Consider the following 22,393-nt stretch of genomic DNA (forward strand, 5'->3'; position numbering starts at 1 on the left):
GGCTCATGTGGGGGCTCCAAGGGGGGCTGCGGCTCCTGTGGGGGGTCTAAGGGGGGTTGTGGCTCGTGTCGGGGCTCCAAGGGGGGCTGTGGCTCATGTGGGGGCTCCAAGGGGGGCTGTGGCTCGTGCGGATGCTCCAAGGGGGGCTGTGGCTCGAGTGGGGGCTGTGGCTCCTGTGGGGGGTCTAAGGGAGGCTGCGGCTCCAGCTGCTGTGTGCCCGTCTGCTGCTGTGTGCCAGCCTGCTCCTGCTCCAGCTGTGGCAAAGGGGGTTGTGGCTCGTGTGGCTGCTCCCAGTCCAGCTGCTGCAAGCCCTGTTGCTCTCAGTCCAGCTGCTGCAGACCCTGCTGCTCCCAGTCCAGCTGCTGCAGACCCAGCTGCTCCCAGTCCAGCTGCTGCAGACCCAGCTGCTCCCAGTCCAGCTGCTGCATCCCTGTTTGCTGCTCCCAGTCCAGCTGCTGCAGACCCAGCTGCTCCCAGTCCAGCTGCTGCAGACCCAGCTGCTCCCAGTCCAGCTGCTGCATCCCTGTTTGCTGCTCCCAGTCCAGCTGCTGCAGACCCAGCTGCTCCCAGTCCAGCTGCTGCAGACCCAGCTGCTCCCAGTCCAGCTGCTGTGCCCCCGTGTGCTGCCAGTGCAAGATCTGAAGCTGTGTCCAGGGACCTCAAGTGGCTTCCAGAAACCCAGGAATCTAGGAAGTGACTGGTGCCCCATCCCAGATTAGCAAGTGGCGGTTTTGAATCCATCTTTTCTACAATGGGGACCCCAACTCTCCAGTCCCAGCAGATTGCCTCCCAGATCCAGGAGAAGTCGGACCTCTGCGTGCCTTCTGTCCATTCTGGATCCTCCCTCCTCTGCCTCGAGGAAGTCATTTCCTTCCCAGTCTCCGCAATGTCTGCAGTCCCCACAGGCCCCTGATTCCCGGAGCCCATTGCCCCTCGTGCTTCGGACTTGGCCGACCTGGCCCATCCCACAAGGCCAACGTGCAGACCACAGACCCAGGAGGTGCCCCCCACTCCTTTCAGCCCTGCATCGGCTGGCCCAGCGCCACCCTTCAGCAGGATTCACCTGTGCCTCCGTCACTAGCCACAGTCCAGTCTGGACCTGGTGATGGCTCTAAATAAACACATTCCCCTCTCAAGGATTCTGTCTCCATGATACTTCTTTATTTTTTTAATGTTCTTTTAAATTTCTTTGGCTCCACTGGGTCTTAGTCACGGCAGTGGGATCTTTTAGTTTGAGCACATGAACTCAATTTCAGCACATTGGGTCTAGTTACCCAACCAGGGATCGAACCCAGGCCCCTCTGCATTGGGAGCACAGGGTACTAGCCATTGGAGCACCAGGAAAGTCCCCAAGATAATTCTTTAATGGACACTCTAATGAAGAATTCAAAAAACAACTGCGCATTGTTGATGGGAGTAAAAAACAGGTGCAATGTCTTTTTCTGAAGGTATTTTTGGCAATATTTACTATAATTTCACTGTTGCTGGCATTATTTTCCTTGCTTTGATGGCATTTTTAAACACAATTATTATAAGAATGAAACAGAAAATACAGCAGTTGCAAAAAAGAAAGCAAAATTATCATTATCTACAGATGTTTCCATTGTATACCTGGGGGGGAGGCGGTGAAAAAGTACTACAAAATGTAAGTGAACTTAAGTAGAAGACCGGGGACATAAACTGTGAGACCGATGGCCTTTCTACGCACACAAAACAAACAAATATAATGAAAGAAAGGACTTCCTCCACTCCTTAAACGTGAACTCTATGAAAACCATTTCTAAAATCTGCATGAAAAAGCACTACTTCTAACAGTAAAAAATGGAAATTGTCCAGATGTCCATTAATAGAAAAGAAACCACCAGGCAGCAGTGGGAACCTCACAAACAAGATGCTGAGTAACAGAAATCAACAGGAAGGTGCACACTCTGACCATCTCCACATGAAGCTCATACACACACACACAGAACAGCCTAGGCTACACCACCCAGGACGGGGACGGGGCTCCTTGGGCGGCAAGTGGTTGGAAAGAGGACGGAAGAGTGCTCCTGGCATCTGGGGATGCTCTCTCTTTCTAGGTCTGGGCGTGCTGGGTACATGTGTGCTCAGCTGGTGAAAATCTGTCAAAGATGGGTCCTCATGTGTTTCACGCGGCTGGTGTGCACTGCAGGCTGGAACAGGGAAGAGCCTTTGCACTCTTACAAGTTCATTACTAAAGGCATGTTGCCTCTAAGCCTAAATGATACTTAGTGGCCCATCTTTGGAACACTTGCCTTGCAGGTTATGAGCATCAAGGTAAAATACCTTCACAGGAAACATGGTGACATTCTTCTCCATGAACTTATACTTCAATGAAAGTCTTTAAAAATCTATGTGAAGAAAGTTGTAATATACTGAGAGACATAAAAGAAGTCATGAGTAAAAGAATAGATAATTCTTTTTTTAATGGGAAGGTTTTTTTCATTTATATATTGTTATTTCAAAATGTTTATACCAGTACAGTGAAACTAAATTTTAGAGACAGTGGATATCATTAGTTTGGATATTGTTAATTTATTATAAAAGAGAAACATGGAAATTATTTACATGATGAAGACTTCAAAACTTCAGTGGAATGGGCAGCTTCATGTGATGCCATTTCAATAGTGACTTATTTCAGTCAACATACTTACCAAGAATGCCACAGTCTCTAAACAAGAAGTGACCCTTGTTGTCTATAACTACTCCGTGTGCTATGTGCTAAGTAAATTGTATCTTTACTTCATCTCTTGTGCTCAGTCACTTCAGTCGTGTCCGACTCTTCAAAACTCTATAGACTGTAGCCCACTAGGCTTCTCTGTGCATGGGATTCTCCAGGCAAGAATACTGGAGTGGGTTGCCATGCCCTCCTCCAGGGGATTGTCCCGACACACAGAATGAACTCGCATCTCCTGGGAGGAGAACTGTATTTCCAACTTGCCCCTTAACTGGTTGAATCTCTCCACTCTTTCCATTAGAGCCCCATCCAACAGCTACTACCATTGCCTGCAATGTTTTTCCTTGTGACTTTTCTGGAAGCCTCATGCCCCTTCGGTTGCAGTTTCAGTTGTCCTTCTTTCACCTAACACTCGGTCAAAGAGGGGAGGAAACTTTCTAAACGGCTGTCCTGCCGTGACTCCGGCTGCCGCAGTCCCCAGTCACGCTCTCACGCCTTGCTGCAGGGAGCAGGAAGTGTTAATATTTTAAGCAAGTCATTCTTTCTAAATTAATCTATATGTTGGATCTGAGTAAATATACCAAAAAGATATTTTAAGGAGCTATGCTGACTGGAACATTTACACAGGGAAAAAAAAGATATACATAAAAATAGCTAGGAAAATATTGAAAAGAAAGGAGTCCAGGACTGCCTGGTGGTCCGGTGGTTGAGAAAGCAGGGGACACAGGTTCCACCCCTGGTCTGGGAAGACCCCACACGCCGCGGGGCAGCTAAGCCTGAACCTGGCAGCTACTGGAGCCTGAGTGCCTGGAGCCCACGCTCAGCAGTGAGAGAAGCCCGTGCACTGAGCGGCCCCAGCACCAACCAGGGAAAGCCCATGTGCAGCTACAAAACCCCAGCGGAGCCAAAAATAGAGAAAAGAAGTAGTTTTAGAAAGAATCCATTGCCTAAAAAGAAATGGAACCAGATAGCAAACCTACTAAAAAGTTATGAGCATTCAAACAACTCGAAACAAATGTAAAAATCCAACAAATAAAGGTAAAAGAACAGAACCAGCAAATATGTGTGAGAATTTTCTACATATAAAAGATACCATATTAAATTTGCTTAAAAGTAGAGTATTCCACAAATGGATGTTAAAACAACTATGCAGGGACTTCCCGGGTGGCTCAGTGGTAAAGAATCCAGCTGCCAACGCAGGAGATGCTGGTTCCATCCCTGGTCCGGGAAAATCATGCATGCAGCGGGGCAACGAAGCCCATGGGTCACAGCTACTGAGCCTGTGCTCTCGAGCCCGGGAGCCTCAAGTACTGAGGCCCACGAGCCACAAGTACTGAGGCCCAAGTGCCTAAAGCCCTGGCTCCACCGTAAGGAGCTCATGAACTGCAGCTAGAGCAGAGCCCATGTGCAGCAAGAAAGACCCAGCATGGCCAAATAACTAAAACAACCATGGAGGATGCTAAAAAATCAAACTTCTTCCCCTACTTCATCTCTTGTGCTCAGCCACTTCAGTCATGTCTGAGTCTTTGCGACCCTGTAGACTGTAGCCCACCAAGCTCCTCCGTCCATGGGAGTCTCCGGGCAAGAATACTGGAGTGGGTTGCCATGCCCTTCTCCAGGGCATCTTCCCTACCCAGGGATCGAACCTGGGTCTCCTGTGTCTTCTGCATCGCAGGCAGACTTCACCACTGAGCCACCAGGGAAACCCCACTTCATCTCTTACTCTAAAAATAAATCCCATACAGAATAAAGACTCAAATAAAAGATAAAAACACAAAATGACTAAAACAAAAGAGGAACTTTTAAAATAATATTGAGATACGATAGTTGTTTCTAACCATGACACAAAATTCAGCAGCTCACGAAAAGAAAAGATAGATAGGGGAATACATGTAAATCCATGGCTGATTCATGTCAATGTATGGCAAAAACCACTACAATATTGTAAAGTAACTAGCCTCCAACTAATAAAAACAAATGGAAAAAAAAAGAAAAAAAGATAAATTTGGCATTAAAGAAAAATAAACATATAAAAAGAAAAATCTGTATGGCAAAAAATAATAATAATAACAAGTGTCGACTGATAACTAACAAAGGACGGACTTCAGCTGGAAGGACGGCCGTCTGTCTGGCCTGCCGCGGGGGCGGGCACTGACTCGACTGATACTCTGGATCGGAAGCCGCAGAAAACAGACAGAACACACGGTGCATCTGAGCTGCCGTCCCAGGGCAGGCGCCAGGGGCTGAGATGACAAGCTGCTAAGAAGGGGCCGGGACAAACGCCCGGGAAAGCCAAGGCGATGCAAAGCTCACACACGAACCCAGAGAAGACCCCTCCCCAGAAAAGGTCTGAGAGATACCACCTCACCCCTGTCCGGAGGACCACTGTGACAAAGACAACAGAGAGCCGGTGCTGGCGAGGACGGGGAGAGCAGGGAAGCCTGGGCCCTGCCGGCGCGAAGGTCAGCTGGAGCCGCCCCTGCGGAGGAGAGCGGGAAGCCCCTCCAGGAAGTGAAACTCGGCCTGTCACGTGACCCAGCAGCGTCACTTCCGGGCAGCTACCCAAAGAAAACAAAGACAACTCGAAAACACATACGACACCAATATTCACTGCAGTATTATTTACAACAGATAAAACATGAAACCTAAGTATCCATCAATAGATGAAGAAAGAAGAGGTGGGGTGTGTGTATATATATATATATAAGCTTTTTTCTTAAGGACACTTCAGAACCAAATTCTGAACTGTATTCATTTTTGCATGAGCCCTCAAAAATATGTCAAAATGTAAAAGCACATGTGGCTCATTTATCCAATATTTTGAGATATTTGAAATATTCATGAAAATTCGACCACAATAAGTAAGAATGTGTGCAAAATAAACTGATAGTGAAATAAACCATATACAAACATGTCTCCAGGGTTGTACACACTGTTTAGAATGGAGAGCCTTGACTGGCTGCAAGAGTTGTATGTTGCTGCTGCCACAGAAATCTTACAAGCAGTGTGCAACATTTCCACCAACAGAAAACAACCCACCTGGGCCGGTATTCAGCAAAGGGGAAAACTCATGGACGCCGTAACCAGCCCGTGAGCAGCATCCGCGGTCGCAGCATCGCACAGTTAAGAGGAACAGTGTGCGCCCACTCCTCAGCACCACAGGTGCCCATGCAGAACACCAGGCCGTGTGCGGCTCCCCTAATCCCTGCAGGCAGTTCCCTCTTAACTTGCTGCGGAGTCTTCCACAATAGCTCACGTTTTTCTCCAAAGACTCTAAAGGTAACGATGGTTTGCTATGGTTAACCAGTAGAAGGCTGTGGAAGCCTCGCAACGTGGATTTGATGTTTTAAGTACTCTTGAATAGATTTTTAAAAATTCAGGAGAGAAATCTGAACACACACGATGTACCACAAGTGCACTCAAAAGGACAAACTTGTTGTTAAAGGACAGGTTTGCTTCCTGAACTACAGTTTGCCTGCTCACTCAGTCTTGTCCAACTCTTTGCAACCCCCATGGACTGTAGCCCGCCAGGATCCTCCATCCATGGGATTCTCCAGGCAAGAATACTGGAGGGGGTCGCCATGTCCTCGTCCAGGGGACCTTCCTGACCCAGGGATCGAACCCGGGTCTTGTGCATTACAGGTGGATTCTTTACCTTCTGAGCCACCAGGGAAGCCCAGAAATGTTTGGAAATATGGTTTTAAACATTCCAGGTAAAAAACCAAGACAGGGGCTTCCGTGGTCGTCCAGTAGTTCAGAATTCGCCCGCCAGCACAGGGGACATGGATCCGACCTCTGGTCTGAGAAGATTCCGCAACTAACTGTGTGTGGCACAACCACCGCAGCCGCGCCCTAGAGCCGAGGACTGCAGCGGGAGGCCACGCGCCACAGCTGGAGGGGACCCCGGCGCACTGCAGCTGGGGAAAAGCCCCCGCAGCAGCAGGGGCCTCGTGCAGCCAGAAAAACTGAGAAAGCACCGGACCCTGAGCTGGCGGAGAAGAGCAAAGTTCCTTTTGTCGTTTTCACACTTACTTATTTATCAAAGAACTAAGAAAGATTTCTCACCCAAAGGAATAAAATGTGCCCTCCTACACTGTTGGTGGGAATGTAAATTGGTGCAGCCACTGTGGAGAACAGTATGGAAGCTCCGTAAAAAATAAAAACACAGCTACCATGTGACCCTGCAGTCCCACTCTTGGGCACATATCTGGAGAAAACCATGATCTACAAGGACACACGCACCCCAGTGCTCACTGCAGCACTGTTCACAACAGCCGGGACGTGGGAGCCCTCAACGTCCATTGACAGAGCAGTGGAGAAAGAGGCTGTGGTCCATACACACAGTGGAATACTACTGAGTCGCTGAAAAGAATGAAATGCCGTTTGCAGCAACAGAGACGGACCTGGAGAGCGTCACACTGAGCGAAGTGAGTCAGACAGAGAAGGAGAAGGAGTGAATGACACCCCTTATATGTGGGATCAAAAAGAAATGACACAAGTGAACGTACCTATGAAACAGAAAGAGACTCAGAGAATGAGTGGTGGGGGATAAGGATGGGGGAGCAGATCATTAGGGAGTCTGGGAAGGCCGTGTACACACTGCTATATTTAAGGTGGATAACCAACAAGGACCTACTGTATACCACATGGAACTCAGTTCAACGTAATGTGGCAGCCTGGATGGGAGCCGGGTTTGGGGGTGAATGGATTTATATCTATGTCTGACTGAGTCACTTGGCGGTTCACCTGAAACTATCACAACATGGTTAATCAGCTATACTCCAATGTGAAGTAAAAAGCTCAAAAGAAAAACAAGTAATAAACTGTGAAATACACATGATAAAATAACCTATAACTCATTCCTAAAAGTGAAAATGTTATTCACTCAATCATGTACAACTTTTTGTGACCCTATGCACCATAGCCTGCCAGGCTCCTCTGTCCACAGAATTCTCCAGGCAAGAATAGAGCAGTGGATCACCATTCCCTTCTCCAGGGGATCTTTCCGACCCAGAGACTGAACCCAGGTCTCCTACATTGCAGGCAGATTCTTTACTGTCTGAACCACCACGGAAGTCATGCTGATGAAAGGCCCAAATTGCAGCAAAATTTTTGTATCACGTCAATAGCAGAATTCATTAACAAGAGGTGATACATTTCAAACAAAAGTAAGGAAAGCTCATGAATTATTTGATAATCCAATTAATGTGTAATAGCAAATCACATGAATATTTTGGCAAAGCTTTAAGTTTCCTGCTGATTTGACATGAAAATATTGACACAGTAAAGATGGTATAAAACACATAATGGACCAACTCCACCAAGGATGTTATCACAAACAGGCTGACAAATGTAATTAACTGAAAAGAAATATAAGGTAAACAAGGAGGCCAAACCAGTCACTCCTAAAGGAAATTAGTCCTGAATATTCACTGGAGGGACTCGTGCTGAAGCTGAAGCTCCAATACTTTGGCCACCTGATGGGAAGAGCCAACTCATTGGAAAAGATCCTGATGCTGGGAAAGATTGAAGGCAGGAGGAGAAGGGGACGACAGAGGATGGGATGGTTGGATGGTGTCACCGATTCAATGGACAGGAGTTTGAGTCAGCTCCGGGAGATGGTGGAGGACGGGGAGCCTGGCGTGCTGCAGCTCACAGGGTCGAAAAGAGCTGGACACGACCTAGCAGCTGAGCAACAGTAAGATTAAACATCACACAAAATGCTGATCCCCTGAAGTTTCACAGCACACATGTAAAGACATTTGATTAATATTTTCCCAGATTTGAAAGCAAACTTAAATACTTACATGACAGTATCGTGAGGCTAAAACAAATTTTCAAAATCAAGAACTAAAAAAAAAAAATAATAATAATCTCAAGCTGCCATGATAAAGGAAAAACTGAAGAAGTTTTGTAGTCACTTTAGAAAGTAAAACTCTGAAATTCTTGTCATATGAATAAGTGGTGAAGGATATGCGGCCAAAAAAAAGGAAAACCATAGTGGGGGAAAGTGCCCTGGGGTAGAGAAGAGGGGGGTTGGGGCAATTCATTCAACAAAATAAGATTATCTTCCCTGTTTGTGCTCCGTCATGTGAACCTAGGCTCCTCTGTCCATGAGACTGTCCCAGCAGGAATGCTGGAGCGGGTCACCACTTCCTCCTCCAGGGGATCTTCCCGAGCCGGGGATCGGACCGCGCCTCGCGTGTTTCCTGCGCTGCTTCGGACTCTTCACAGCTGAGCCGCTGGGGAAACCCCCTATTCGCTCACGTTCCGTGCTATGTGTGGTACCTGTCATCTCTTTAAATCTGTGATTTGGTGTCGTTTCTTTTCTTTACCAGGTTAACTCTAATATACGCATACCCTCTCTGGGTTGGGCCTCCAAAGCCAGACAACGCAAACAGGTCTCAAAACGAGGCCAAATTGGAGTCAAACGAGTTCCGCTCCAGCAAAGAAAGCAGCGGGCCCCTCGGCGCCCCCTGGTGACGACCCAAGAAAGCGCGCCTGGGGCCCGCGGCCGCGTCGCCCGAAGCCAGGGGTGTCTCCCCAACTCCACGACAAACACGCAAGACATTAACACTACGTAGCCCCAACTTCTTAAATATTCCTAATAAGAAGCTATCAGCACTCCATTTTGAGGTATCCCTTTCCCAGTTACACATTTTATTTTCTCTGTTAGAGCTCTAGATATCTAGATAACCAAACAGATACCCAGGTTTCTTGAAAGAACACTTAAGAGTCTTAGACAGAGACCCAGAGGCCCTGTTCTGGCTAAAAATACCCTTAGAAGCACCTCAAGTCACCCCTGTACACACGATCTGCTGACAATAAAACTAAAAGCTGAAAATGATTCAAGAACTCAACTGTGTGTTCTGCTACAGGGCTAGGGCCAGTAACATTGGCTCCACGACTTCCCTGGCGGCTCAGCGGATAAGAACCTGTCCGCCAGTGCAGGGGACCCGGGTTCGAGCCCTGGTCCGTAAGTCCCACGTAAGTCAAACTGTCAGCAAGGCCGTGGTCCCTCTGCAAGTCTGCGAGGAGAGCCCGTCTCTCAGCGCCGCCACCTGCTGGGGGCGGCCAGCCTGCCCTGGCCTGTGGCCACCTCACCTGCATGCACAGAGCAGCCCCTGCAGGCCCCTCGGGTGCCCCTTCACACCCTCGCCCCCGCTGCGTGCTCAGCTCCGCCCCTGCCTCTCTGTGGTCACTTAACCCATCACCAGCCCAGGGGGACAGTCTCTCATCTCAAGATGCTGAGCTTAATCACACCTGCAAACTCCCAACGGAGATGAAGGAGACTGGACCCAATGCCGTCCTCGCAGGTCACACACAGTCCAACCAGAGGCAGGTGACCAGCTCCCGGGGACCCTGAGGAAGGACAGGCTGAAACCCGGATGAACGAGGAAGAGACAAACTTTAGAAACTGGAGAGAGTTGTTAGTGACCCAGGAACAGGAAGTCACGGAAGAGGAGACACAAACAGAAACATGACCCTGGAAAAACAGACAAGAGGAAGTGATCAACAGTCTGATACACACCCCGGCAGGTATATAAAGGCTCCTGGCCCAGGAGGCCCCACACTGAGCACCTTCTCTCTCTCCACCTGCTCCTCTGACCTGCTCCACCCTCAACCCACCAGAACCATGGGCTGCTCTGGCTGTTCCGGAGGCTGCGGCTCCAGCTGCTGTGTGCCCGTCTGCTGCTGTGTGCCAGCCTGCTCCTGCTCCGGCTGCGGCACAGGGGGCTGCGGCTCATGTGGGGTCTCCAAGGGGGGCTGCGGCTCGTGTGGGGGCTCCAAGGGGGGCTGTGGCTCGTGCGGATGCTCCAAGGGGGGCTGTGGCTCGTGCGGATGCTCCAAGGGGGGCTGTGGCTCGTGTGGGGGCTCCAAGGGAGGCTGCGGCTCGTGTGGGGGCTCCAAGGGGGGCTGTGGCTCGTGTGGGGGCTGTGGCTCCAGCTGCTGTGTGCCCGTCTGCTGCTGTGTGCCAGCCTGCTCCTGCTCCAGCTGTGGCAAAGGGGGGTGTGGCTCCTGTGGCTGCTCCCAGTCCAGCTGCTGCAGACCCTGCTGCTCCCAGTCCAGCTGCTGCAGACCCTGCTGCTCCCAGTCCACCTGCTGTGGACCCTGCTGCTCCCAGTCCAGCTGCTGCAGACCCTGCTGCTCCCAGTCCAGCTGCTGTGCACCCATATGCTGCCAGTGCAAGATCTGATGTAATGGTCAGCCCAGCATTCAGCTAACCTCTTCCAACTGCAGCATCTGTGAGGCTCCCTGGCTGGTCATTCTCCTGGACACCCCTTGCTCTGTACCTCTTCCCTGCATTTCCTGACTCCAGCAGAGGAAGCACCATTCACAGGAGGAGCCAAGGCGCTGTCCCCACCCATCTAGGATGTCATCACGCAGAGGAAGGTTGTATGCTAGCAATCCTCTAAAAACTAGGTGGCCACCACCTGTCCTTCTGACTCTTCTAAGGGCCATCATCTGACACAACCAGGCACTGACCCTCATGTAAAGGGTCTACCAGTGACTGGTCAAGAACATCCAGCTCCTGGCTTCTCAATAAGAAAAGATGCCAGTTTGATCACATCCAAGTTTCCTTCTCCAATGAAGCCCAGTCCAGCAGGACTGCCTTCCTTACAGCAGGTTTCTATACTTGTTTGTTAAAATACAATAAAATGTCCTGTCAATAAAATTATCTGTGTCACTGCCAATCAAATTCATTCCCAGTGTAACTCTTCATAGCAGTCTCTATACAACATGCTTATAAACAAGGGGGTTCACTGGAAGTGGATGCCCAGGAGCCCGGCAGCGCATGCCAGCTGACCAGGTGCTGACTCCACTTACTGCCAGGTGTCCTGTCTGCCTCCAGCCACGACCACGCTCCACCACTGATGTTGTGGCCAGGGGACATTCCAGGGCACGGCAGAGAGGCCTGGGCTCCGAGTCAGGATGTGGCGTGTGCATCCTGGACATGAGTGTCCAGCGGTGGGACTTTCCCTTTGGGGAGCAGCAGACTTGCTGTGTTGGGGCCAGCATCCTCTGCATGCCCCTCCTGTCTCACTTCACAGAGGCTGGATAGCACTCTCCTGACTCTCTTGTAGCCATGGTTCCAGATGCAACAGGCTCAGCCACTCTGCATTTACCTTCTCATGGTGTTTAGAGAAGAAAAATTAGGCAGCAGCAGATAAGGGTATTGTGGAACTTTGTGTGGGACATTAATGACACCCACTGTCCAGCCAGAGGTGCCATGCTCCTCAGAGTCATAACGCAGCCGGCTGGGCTCCTAACCCAGATTGACAGGTGTCCTCATATACAGGGGGAGTTTAGGGATAGGCGGACGCACACACAGGGAGAACATGGTGAGAAGATGAAGCGTGACTCTGGTGATGCGTCCAGGGATCACCAAGAATGGCTGCACGTCTCCAGGACCTGGGAGACAGCAGAGAACAGATTCTCCCTCACAGTTGTCAGAAGGAGGGAAGACAGCACTGAGAAATTCACCCAGACTGTAGGAGGACTCATAAAGTGTTCAGCCATGAGATAGAAGCCAAGAACTGTGGAAAAGAGATCAGAGGCTCCATCCCAGCTCTACCAAGTGCCCCACACGGAGAGATCAAAAGAAATGGTAGGAGAACAATACTCAGAGAGATGACACACGAAGATTCTTCGGATCAAAAGCACAAACTTGATACCTAGGAGGAAGAACAAGAATATACACAAACAAATCGTGTCAGAGTGAAACTGGGGAATACTGCAGACAAAAAGAAGAGGACTTCCACTGCCATGTAAAATGCGGTAAGTTGCAGCCTCCCAGAATTCCTACCACAACAACTAAAAGAAAACCCTGATGCTGGGAAAGATTGAAGGCAAAAGGAGGCGAGGCTGGCAGAGGATGAGATGGTGAGACAACAGCACCAACTCAATGGGCAGGAACTTGAGCGAACCCCGGGAGGTAGCGGAGGACAGGGAAGCCCGGCATGCTGCAGTCCGTGGGGTCGCAGGGCCTCAGGCATGACTTAGTGACTGAACAGCAACCACAACAAATTAGGGACTTCCCGGTGGTCCAGTGAATAAGAGTCTGCTTGCCAACGCAGGGGACACAGGTTTGACCCCTGGTCCAGGAAGATTCCACGTGCCGTGGAGCAACTCAGCCCGTGCGGTGTAACTGCTGAGCCCAGGTGCCCAGAACCTGTGCTCCACGAGAGAAGATGCCGCTGAGAAGTCTGCACGCCACAACTAGAGGGGACTCCTGCTCTCGCAGCTAAGCAAGCCCGCACAGCAACAGGACACAGCGCAAACAGAAAGCAAATAAATAATCTTTAAAATAAAGCCAGGTAAATCACACAAAGTGTATTTGAAAGACAATGGGGAAATATGGAAGTAACAAGGACTAGATGGCTAGGATTCCTAATAGCAGAAACCTTTCCCCAAAAACGAGGGCTCTCCCATGATGGAAGATTATACCATGTAAAACTTCTATGGTTCTTCCATAAAAAATAGCCAGTACACAGTTAAAAAAAAAAAATTACCAGACATAAAAAGAAATTGGAGGGAATGTCCTGGCCGTCCACTGGTTAGGACTTGGCACTTCACTGCCAGGGCCCAGGTTCACCCTGGTCAGAGAACTAAGATCCTGAAAACTGCATGGCATGGCAAAAAAAAAAAAAATAGGAAAATGTGACAAATAATCAAAAGGAAAAAACATAATGAAAGCAGACTCAAAAATGATTCCGATCTTACTGTTAACTAGCATGGACTTCAAATAAAGATAGATGGAAAAATTCTGCCAAAAGAGTGTCCATAAAAATATAATAAAATGGACATTCTAAAACTGAAGAGTACAATATATAAAGTTCAGAATTTATCAGATGGTTTTAACAGATGACTGGACATAGCAAAAAGGAGAATTAGGGAATTCAATTTAAAAAAAAAAAGTCCGTGGAAAAACATCCAAACTGAAGCAGATAGAAATGAGAATGCAAACAATAAATGAGTGTAAAAGACATGTGGGAATGAGCCAACAAGTCTAAAATAAGTGTAATTAGCAAATCAGAGGGAAATAAGATAGAAAATGGGGCAAAAGCAACATTTCAAAAGACAGAGGTTGAGAAAATTTTAGACTTAACCAAAGAGATCAACCCATAGATTCAAGAAGTTCAGCAAAACTCAAGAAGAAGAAACTTTTAAAACCCTAGCTACAAAATGATCATCTTCTGAAAGAAAAATGTATTAAGGTCTTAAAAGCAAACAATATGGCACATAATTCCCAAAGAAGCAAGAGTAACATTTAGAACTGACTTTTCAAGAAAAAACATGGAAGCCAGGGGACAATGGGACACTATAAAGGAGTGAAAGAAGAAACTTATTAACAATTCTACATTGGAGATTCTACTTAAAAAAAATAAGTTTTGCAAAAGTGAAGTTTAAATAAAGACATTTTAGAAAGACAAAACTAAGAAAATTCTTCACAAGCAGACTCACACTTCCAGAAATACTGAAAGATGTTCTTCAGGCTGAAGGAAACTGGCCCCATAAAATACACACAGATCTACAGGAAGGTGTGAACAGCACTGGAAAGTGTAAATATATAGATAGACACAAAAGAGTCATGACCACAATGGGCTGAATTGTGTCCCCCCCCAAAACTCTTAGATTGAAGCCCTCGTGTGGTATCTGGAGATAAGGCTGTTAAGAGCAACGCTCACTCAGTCACTACAGTCGTGTCCGACTCTCTGTGATCCCATGGACTGCAGCCCACCAGGCTCCTCTGTCCATGGGAGTTCCCAAGTAAGAAGACTGGAGTGTGTTGCCATTTCCTCCGTCAGGGGACCTTCCCCACCCAGGGATCAAATCCACATCTCCCGCGTCTCCTGCACTGCAGACAGATTCGTCACCACTGAGCCACTGAGGAAGCCCTGTGAGGGCCGAAAGTGAATGAAAGTGAAAGTCGCTCAGTCCTGTCCGACTCTTTGTGACCCCATGGACTACACGGCGCGTGGAATTCTCCAGGCCAGAATACTGCAGTGGGCAGCCTTTCCCTTCTCCAGGGGATCTTCCCAACCCAGGGATCGAACCCTGGTCTCCCACATTGCAAGCAGACTTTTTACCAGCTGCGTCACAAGGGAAGCCCAAGAATATTGGAGTGGGTATCCTATCTCTTCGCTAGTGGATCTTCCCGATCCAGGAACCGAACCGGGGTCTTCTGCATTGCAGGTGGATTCTTCACCAACTAAGCCTTCAGGGAAGCCCTTGTAAGGGCAGAATTAAGGTTGAGTGGAGTAGTAAGGATGAGACTCTAACCCAGTAGGACTACTGTCCTCATAAGAAGAGGAGACACATCAGCTTTCTCTCTGTCTCCCCCTGCTCTCCTGACACAAAGCAACGGTCATGTAAGGATACGAGCCAGAAAGAGATGTCTCACCCAAAATCAACTTTGATCTTGGACTTCAAGGCTCCAGAATTGTAAGAAAATAAGTTCCTATTGTCTCTGACACCCAGGATGTGGTCCTTTGCCAGGGCAGCCAAGCAGAGTCATACACTAAGTGTTTAAGGCAACAATAATAAACATGGCTTCTGGGATTCACAAGCGTGTACAAGTGAACTGTACAGCAACAGCCCTCAAGTAAGCAGGAGGCGAGGTGACCCCTAGTAATGCTCTCGGTCTCCTTGTGAAGGAGTGAAAAGTACTAAGCGTGGACTAAATTTGTCAAGGAAAGCCTGAAAGGTGAGATATGAATAAACACAAAAGAAAATACAAAATAATCTACAAATAAAGTGTCACAATCAATAAATAAATTTAGCAGGATCAGTGGGGAAACAACAAATATAAACTAAATTTTCCAAGTATACTAACAACAACAATTAGAAATTTAAATTCAATTTTAAAATATATACTTATTTTTATTAAAATACAAAAATTATTTATAATTGATCCCCTAAAAGACTGAGCGAGTGAACTGAACTGAAAATCATAAACCTAGAAATATAAATCATATGAAAGGTGTACAAATTCTCCAAAGTGAAATTATAAAGCATTACTGAAAGAAACTAAAGTGGATTTAATAAATGGAAAGCTACTCATGTTCACAGATCATATGATTCAATGTTGAAAAGATGTCAATTTTCCAAAAATTGATTACTGTGTTCAATTAAAATCCTGCAATTTTTTTTAATTTGACAAAGTTAACTTTGAGTAGAAGGGGTAATAGTGAACATTCTTACCTTGTTCTGAGTCTTACAGAAAAACTTTGTTTTTGCTTCTCTGAAGGACAGGGAAGCTTGGCATGCTGCAGTCCATGGGGTCACCAAAGAGTCAGACATGCTCTAATATGATTAACTACACTGATTCATTTTCAAATATCAAGGAAATCTATTTTTTAGGTATGATAGTATGAGAGATTAGTATTAGATATTGTCTAAAAATAAAGCATAGTTTTTATTGATAATATGATTCTTAGTTTTATTTCAATTTAAACTAGCTATAAGCACATAATAATTCTTTCATTAGTAATGTGCATGTCTTACTCTGTCAGACATTTTTTTAAATTTATTTATCTATTTTAATTGGAGGAAAATTCCTGGGGTAAAGCCTCATGGAAAATTTTAAACTATATGTCTACTATCTTGATTAAAAATTAAAATTAATCTTTATATGGTGAATAATAAATTTAGTGTGAAGAAGAATTGGAAGTTAATATTCTCCTAAAAAAGCTGAGAGGAGTTGCATTTGGGGCAGTGAGTGTCAGCTGGGTTCATTCACTTGGAGCCACGAGCCTCTTCCTGGGCAGGCAGACACAGAGAAGGAGGCCCCTGGGACTCTGCCAGGGTGTAGACCTGGGCCCTCCTATCGACGGTCACTTGTGATAGGCAAAAAGGGCAGGTGACCAGTTCCTAGGGATGTCAGGGGAGGATTTGGCAAACAGAGCTCAGGCCCTAATTATAGGAGCCAAAAGGGGGGAAGACACCAAATTTAGAAACCTAAGAAAACGGGTGCTCCTGAGTCAGTGACAGCACAGTGGCAAGGAGAAAACAAACACGGCCCAGACAGGAACCAGGAAGGGACCATGTGCCCAGGTCACACCTGACCCTGCAGGTATATAGAGGCTCCTGGCCCAGGAGGCCCCACACTGAGCACTTTCTCTCTCTCCACCTGCTCCTCTGACCTGTTCCACCCTCAACCCACCAGAACCATGGGCTGCTCTGGCTGTTCCGGAGGCTGCGGCTCCAGCTGCTGTGTGCCCGTCTGCTGCTGTGTGCCAGCCTGCTCCTGCTCCGGCTGCGGCAAAGGGGGCTGTGGCTTGTGTGGGGGCTCCAAGGGGGGCTGCGGCTCCTGTGGGGGCTCCAAGGGGGGCTGTGGCTCATGTGGGGGGTCTAAGGGGGGCTGTGGCTCCTGTGGGGGCTCCAAGGGGGGCTGTGGCTACTGTGGGGGCTCCAAGGGAGGCTGTGGCTCATGCGGGGGGTCTAAGGGGGGCTGTGGCTACTGTGGGGGCTCCAAGGGAGGCTGTGGCTCGTGTGGGGGGCCTAAGGGGGGCTGTGGCTCTTGTGGGGGCTGCGGCTCCAGCTGCTGTGTGCCCGTCTGCTGCTGTGTGCCAGCCTGCTCCTGCTCCAGCTATGGCAAGGGGGGGTGTGGCTCCTGTGGCTGCTCCCAGTCCAGCTGCTGCAGACCCTGCTGCTCCCAGTCCAGCTGCTGTGTCCCTGTTTGCTGCTCCCAGTCCACCTGCTGCAAACCTTGTTGCTCCCAGTCCACCTGCTGCAGACCCTGCTGCTCCCAGTCCACCTGCTGCAAATCTTGTTGCTCCCAGTCCAGCTGCTGTGTCCCTGTTTGCTGTCAGTGCAAGATCTGAGATGCTGACCTCAGACCTCAGGTGGTTCCAGCCAGTCCCAGCTCCCTGACTCTGAGCAGTGACATGTCCAGACCCCCAGGGCACACTCCATCCTCTCCATGGCAGTGAAGTCTGAATCTTCACGACCAGAGATCCTGTTCCACACTTCCTGATGGAGAAAGAGGCTCCCCTCATACTGCCTGAGCCATCTGAGGATTTGCTGCCACTTTCAACCCAGGAGAATCTCCCTCCTTGGCAGCTGAACTCCTCCCTCTGCAGGCTGCTCAGGGGCTGAGCCACAGAAAACCCAGCCCTCGTCCTCTGATGGGCACAGAGCTGTTCCAACCGTCTCCTTCCTGGCTTCTTGCTGCTCCGCCCTGGTTCTCACATAACCTTAAGGCTGGAGCTGACCTCCTAGGGCCTAAGGCCCAGATCCACCAAATAGCCCTCCCCTCTTCTGTGTCTCTTCCTTCTGACCTCGGTCTAGCAAATTCTTCTCTAGGCTTGTGAAGCCGCTAAATAAACAGACTGTCCTCAACAAGCTTTGTCTCACCATGATTCTTTTCTTACAGCCTTCCTCAGAAGAAGACATTTCTAAATGTCTGGCATACCATCAGTGGTAGTGGAAACCAGAATGTGTTGGCAATATTTGCTGAAATGTACAGTATTACACGCAGACCTTTTCTCTCTCTCTCTCTTTTTTTTAAAATTTTTTTAGACTTTTTTTTTATGTGGACCATTTTTGTTGTAAGTCTTTATTGCACCTGTTATAATACTGCTTCTGTTTCATGTTTTGGCGTTTTTGGCCACAAGGTGTGTGGGATATCTCCCCAGCCAGGCATCGAACCTGCGCCCCCTCCATTGGAAGGCAAAGGCTTAACCCCTGGACCACCAAGGACGCCCACAGGCAGACCTTTTCATTTCATGCTCTGAGTTCTCAGCATTTATCGGGAGGAGAGGATACTGCAAATTCACAGATTTTGTTGAAAAAGCTGGTTAACACAAAATTATTTATCAGAAGATGGAATTAGCCACCACCTAAAACTGAATGGCTGACACTTGTTTATATGACTTATGATATACTCTCTGGGTGGATGGTAAGGGGACTCCAGACAAACAGTACCAATGCCTGTGGGATCACTGTGGTTTTGTTATTATGTAGTGACAAAAAGTCAGGACACAAAATATCATAAGCATGTGATCAAAACCATGTGTAGCCAAGAGATGGACGAGCTGATGTTTCCTTAATATTCTATTTTTAATTTTAAACACTAGTAAGCTTTTTTTAAAAAAATACGCAGAATTGGGACACTGTGAGCACTCGTAGTCTCATGTGTGGTGGTCACATGGAAACAGAAGTCTGAGGAGGGCTAAACGTTCACAGTAGGTCCACTATCCCACCCGAAATCAAAAGCAAAACACAGAAATGAGAACGCTCGATCCAGATGCCCTTAAGTCACGTGAAGAAACAGATCACATCGGGATTCCCTGGTGGCCCAGAGGCTAAGACTCCATGTTCCCAGTGCAGAGGGCCCAGGTTCGGTCCCCGGTCAGGAGACTAGATCCCACACGCTGCAGCGTAAGGCCTGGCGTGCCACGGGTAAGACTGGTGTGCCACGGCTAAGACCTGGTGCAGCCAAATAAATAAACATTAAAAAAACAGGTCACATCGAAGCCCCCTGCACTAGTGGGTGGGAATGTAAATTGATATGGCCACTGTGGAGAACTGTGTGGAGATTTCCCAGAAAGCTATGACTACAGCTATCATGCGACGCAGCAGTCCCGCTGCTGGGCATGCACCCTGAGAAAACCGTCGTTTGAAATAGACACACGCAGCCCATGCTCACTGCAGCCCGCTCAGCCTGGCCGGCACCGGGAAGCGGCGTGGACGCCCGCTGACAGACGGACGAACGAACGATGTGGCGGCACACGCACACAGTGGGGCCGCACTCGGCCGTGAAAGGAATGGACTTGAGTCAGTCCTAGTGAGGGGGTGAACCTACAGCCCGATATACAGAGTGAGCAAGTCAGAAAGACAAAGATAAACACTGTATACTGACACATATACATGGAATCCAGCAAAATGGCGCTGCTGAGCGAACCGACTGTCAGGGCGGTAACAGAGACGCAGACATAAAGAACGGACGTGTGGATGGAGTCGGGGAGGGAGAGGCGGGTGAACTGAGGCAACAGCACTGAATCACACGCACGACGCGCGTCAGACAGACGGCCCGCGGGGAGCTCGCCGACGCGCGTCAGACAGACCGCCCGCGGGAAGCTCGCCGACGCGCGTCAGACAGACGGCCCGCGGGAAGCTCGCCGACGCGCGTCAGACAGACGGCCCGCGGGAAGCTCGCCGACGCGCGTCAGACAGACGGCCCGCGGGAAGCTCGCCGACGCGCGTCAGACAGCCGGCCCGCGGGAAGCTCGCCGACGCGCGTCAGACAGACGGCCCGCGGGAAGCTCGCCGACGCGCGTCAGACAGACGGCCCGCGGGAAGCTCGCCGAAGCGCGTCAGACAGCCGGCCCGCGGGAAGCTCGCCGACGCGCGTCAGACAGACCGCCCGCGGGAAGCTCGCCGACGCGCGTCAGACAGACCGCCCGCGGGAAGCTCGCCGACGCGCGTCAGACAGACGGCCCGCGGGAAGCTCGCCGACGCGCGTCAGACAGACCGCCCGCGGGAAGCTCGCCGACGCGTCAGACAGACCGCCCGCGGGAAGCTCGCCGACGCGCGTCAGACAGACGGCCCGCGGGAAGCTCGCCGACGCGCGTCAGACAGACGGCCCGCGGGAAGCTCGCCGACGCGCGTCAGACAGCCGGCCCGCGGGAAGCTCGCCGACGCGCGTCAGACAGACCGCCCGCGGGAAGCTCGCCGACGCGCGTCAGACAGCCGGCCCGCGGGAAGCTCGCCGACGCGCGTCAGACAGACCGCCCGCGGGAAGCTCGCCGACGCGCGTCAGACAGCCGGCCCGCGGGAAGCTCGCCGACGCGCGTCAGACAGACGGCCCGCGGGAAGCTCGCCGACGCGCGTCAGACAGCCGGCCCGCGGGAAGCTCGCCGACGCGCGTCAGACAGCCGGCCCGCGGGAAGCTCGCCGACGCGCGTCAGACAGACCGCCCGCGGGAAGCTCGCCGACGCGCGTCAGACAGCCGGCCCGCGGGAAGCTCGCCGACGCGCGTCAGACAGACCGCCCGCGGGAAGCTCGCCGACGCGCGTCAGACAGACCGCCCGCGGGAAGCTCGCCGACGCGCGTCAGACAGCCGGCCCGCGGGAAGCTCGCCGACGCGCGTCAGACAGACGGCCCGCGGGAAGCTCGCCGACGCGCGTCAGACAGAGGGCCCGCGGGAAGCTCGCCGACGCGCGTCGGACAGACGGCCCGCGGGAAGCTCGCCGACGCGCGTCAGACAGCCGGCCCGCGGGAAGCTCGCCGACGCGCGTCGGACAGACGGCCCGCGGGAAGCTCGCCGACGCGCGTCAGACAGCCGGCCCGCGGGAAGCTCGCCGACGCGCGTCGGACAGCCGGCCGGCGGGAAGCTGCCGTCAGGCACCGGGAGTTCAGCCCAGCGCTCCGCAACGACCGAGGGGTGGGATGGGGTGAGGTGGGAGGGAAAGCCAAGAGGGCGGGGACGTAAGCCTACCTGTGCCCGAGTCACCTTACGTGGCAGACACCACACAATATGGAAAAGCAATGATCCTCCAATTAAAAATAAAATTTTTAAAGAACCGATCATGTCAAGTCCAGCGTTGGATTTCAGGGGAAAATCACTTGCCTCGTTTTGCCAGATAGAGGACCAGAGGCCTCAGCCGAGAGCGTGGCCCTGCATTCAGTTTTCCGCCTGTGCTGCCCCTCCAGGACTGCTGGCATTGTCAACACCAAGAAGAGCTGGGACAGAGCCTGAAACCTTCCATGAGAGTCAATCTTGCCTCCCAGAAGCTCAGACTTAGGAAACGCCCTGCAGGGTACCAGAGAGGCCCAGGCCAAGAGCTGTGGAGGGAAACACAAAGACTGCACAGCCCATCACCAAAGGCCAGTGGGTGCGGGGGCTCTGCAGACAGGACTGTGTGCTCCAGGGGCAAGGCTCATGAGCACACCCGGCATCATTCACTGGTGATCACCGGCAGCCAGACATTCCCGCCTTGTGGGGAGGGATCTGTCTAACGGGGGAAAAGACTCTTTCAACCATGGCACTGGGACAGCTGGAGACTCACATGGCCTTATTTCACACCATACACAAAAATTAACCAGAACGAGACCCAAGAGGGACTTCCCCGGTCGTCCAGTGCTTAAGAATCCACCTTGCAATGAAAGGCACAGAGGCTCCACCCCTGCAGACCAGGATCCCACAAGCCGTGGGCCCCAAGCCCATAAGCCACAGCTAGAGAGCAGCTCCCGGGCCGCAGCTAAGACCCAGGGCAGCAACCAACAAACAGATCAGTCTCAACAGGAGACCCAAGACAAGTGCTAAGACTATGGAACTCTCAAAAGAAAACATAGGTGTAAGTCTTCACCACCTTGGGTTTGGCAAAGGATTCTTAGATATGACACAAAAAGCAAAGCAACAGAAAAAAAATGGGTAAATTGGACTTTATCAAATTAAAAACATTTGTGCTTCAAATAATATCACTATGAAAGTGAAAAGACAACACAGATTGGAAAAAAAAATTTTGCAAATTATGTATCTAAAATGGGCCTTTATGTGATCTATAAGAAAAGAAAGCTGAGTGGTGAAGAATTGATGCTTTTGAACTGTGGTGTTGGAGAAGACTCTTGAGAGTCCCTTGGACTTCGAGGAGATCCAACCAGTCCATCCTAATGGAGATCAGTCCTGCGTGTTCATTAGAAGGAGTGATGCTGAAGCTGAAACTCCAGTACTTTGGCCACCTGATGCGA

The 22,393-nt window shown here is 50.1% G+C and overlaps 1 protein-coding gene across 13 annotated transcripts in view; it reads right to left on the reverse strand.

Annotated features, from left to right (window-relative positions):
• LOC110130980 (uncharacterized) overlaps nt 1–22,393 on the reverse strand; it is a 151,354-nt gene that overhangs the window by 85,759 nt on the left and 43,202 nt on the right. The window contains exon 1 of one of the 13 annotated variants that reach the window (XM_070457893.1): nt 9,959–10,110. The exons of 11 other annotated variants lie outside the window; for them this stretch is intronic. The gene's annotated coding sequence lies outside the window, so the exon portion shown is untranslated. Of the gene's footprint in view, nt 1–5,063; nt 5,184–9,958; nt 10,111–22,393 lie in introns of those variants that run through there. One more of the 13 variants, XM_070457892.1, reaches the window with a different exon arrangement.

The sequence above is a fragment of the Odocoileus virginianus genome, chromosome 28 (genome assembly GCF_023699985.2).
Source record: "Odocoileus virginianus isolate 20LAN1187 ecotype Illinois chromosome 28, Ovbor_1.2, whole genome shotgun sequence".
Classification (NCBI taxonomy): Eukaryota; Metazoa; Chordata; class Mammalia; order Artiodactyla; family Cervidae; genus Odocoileus; species Odocoileus virginianus.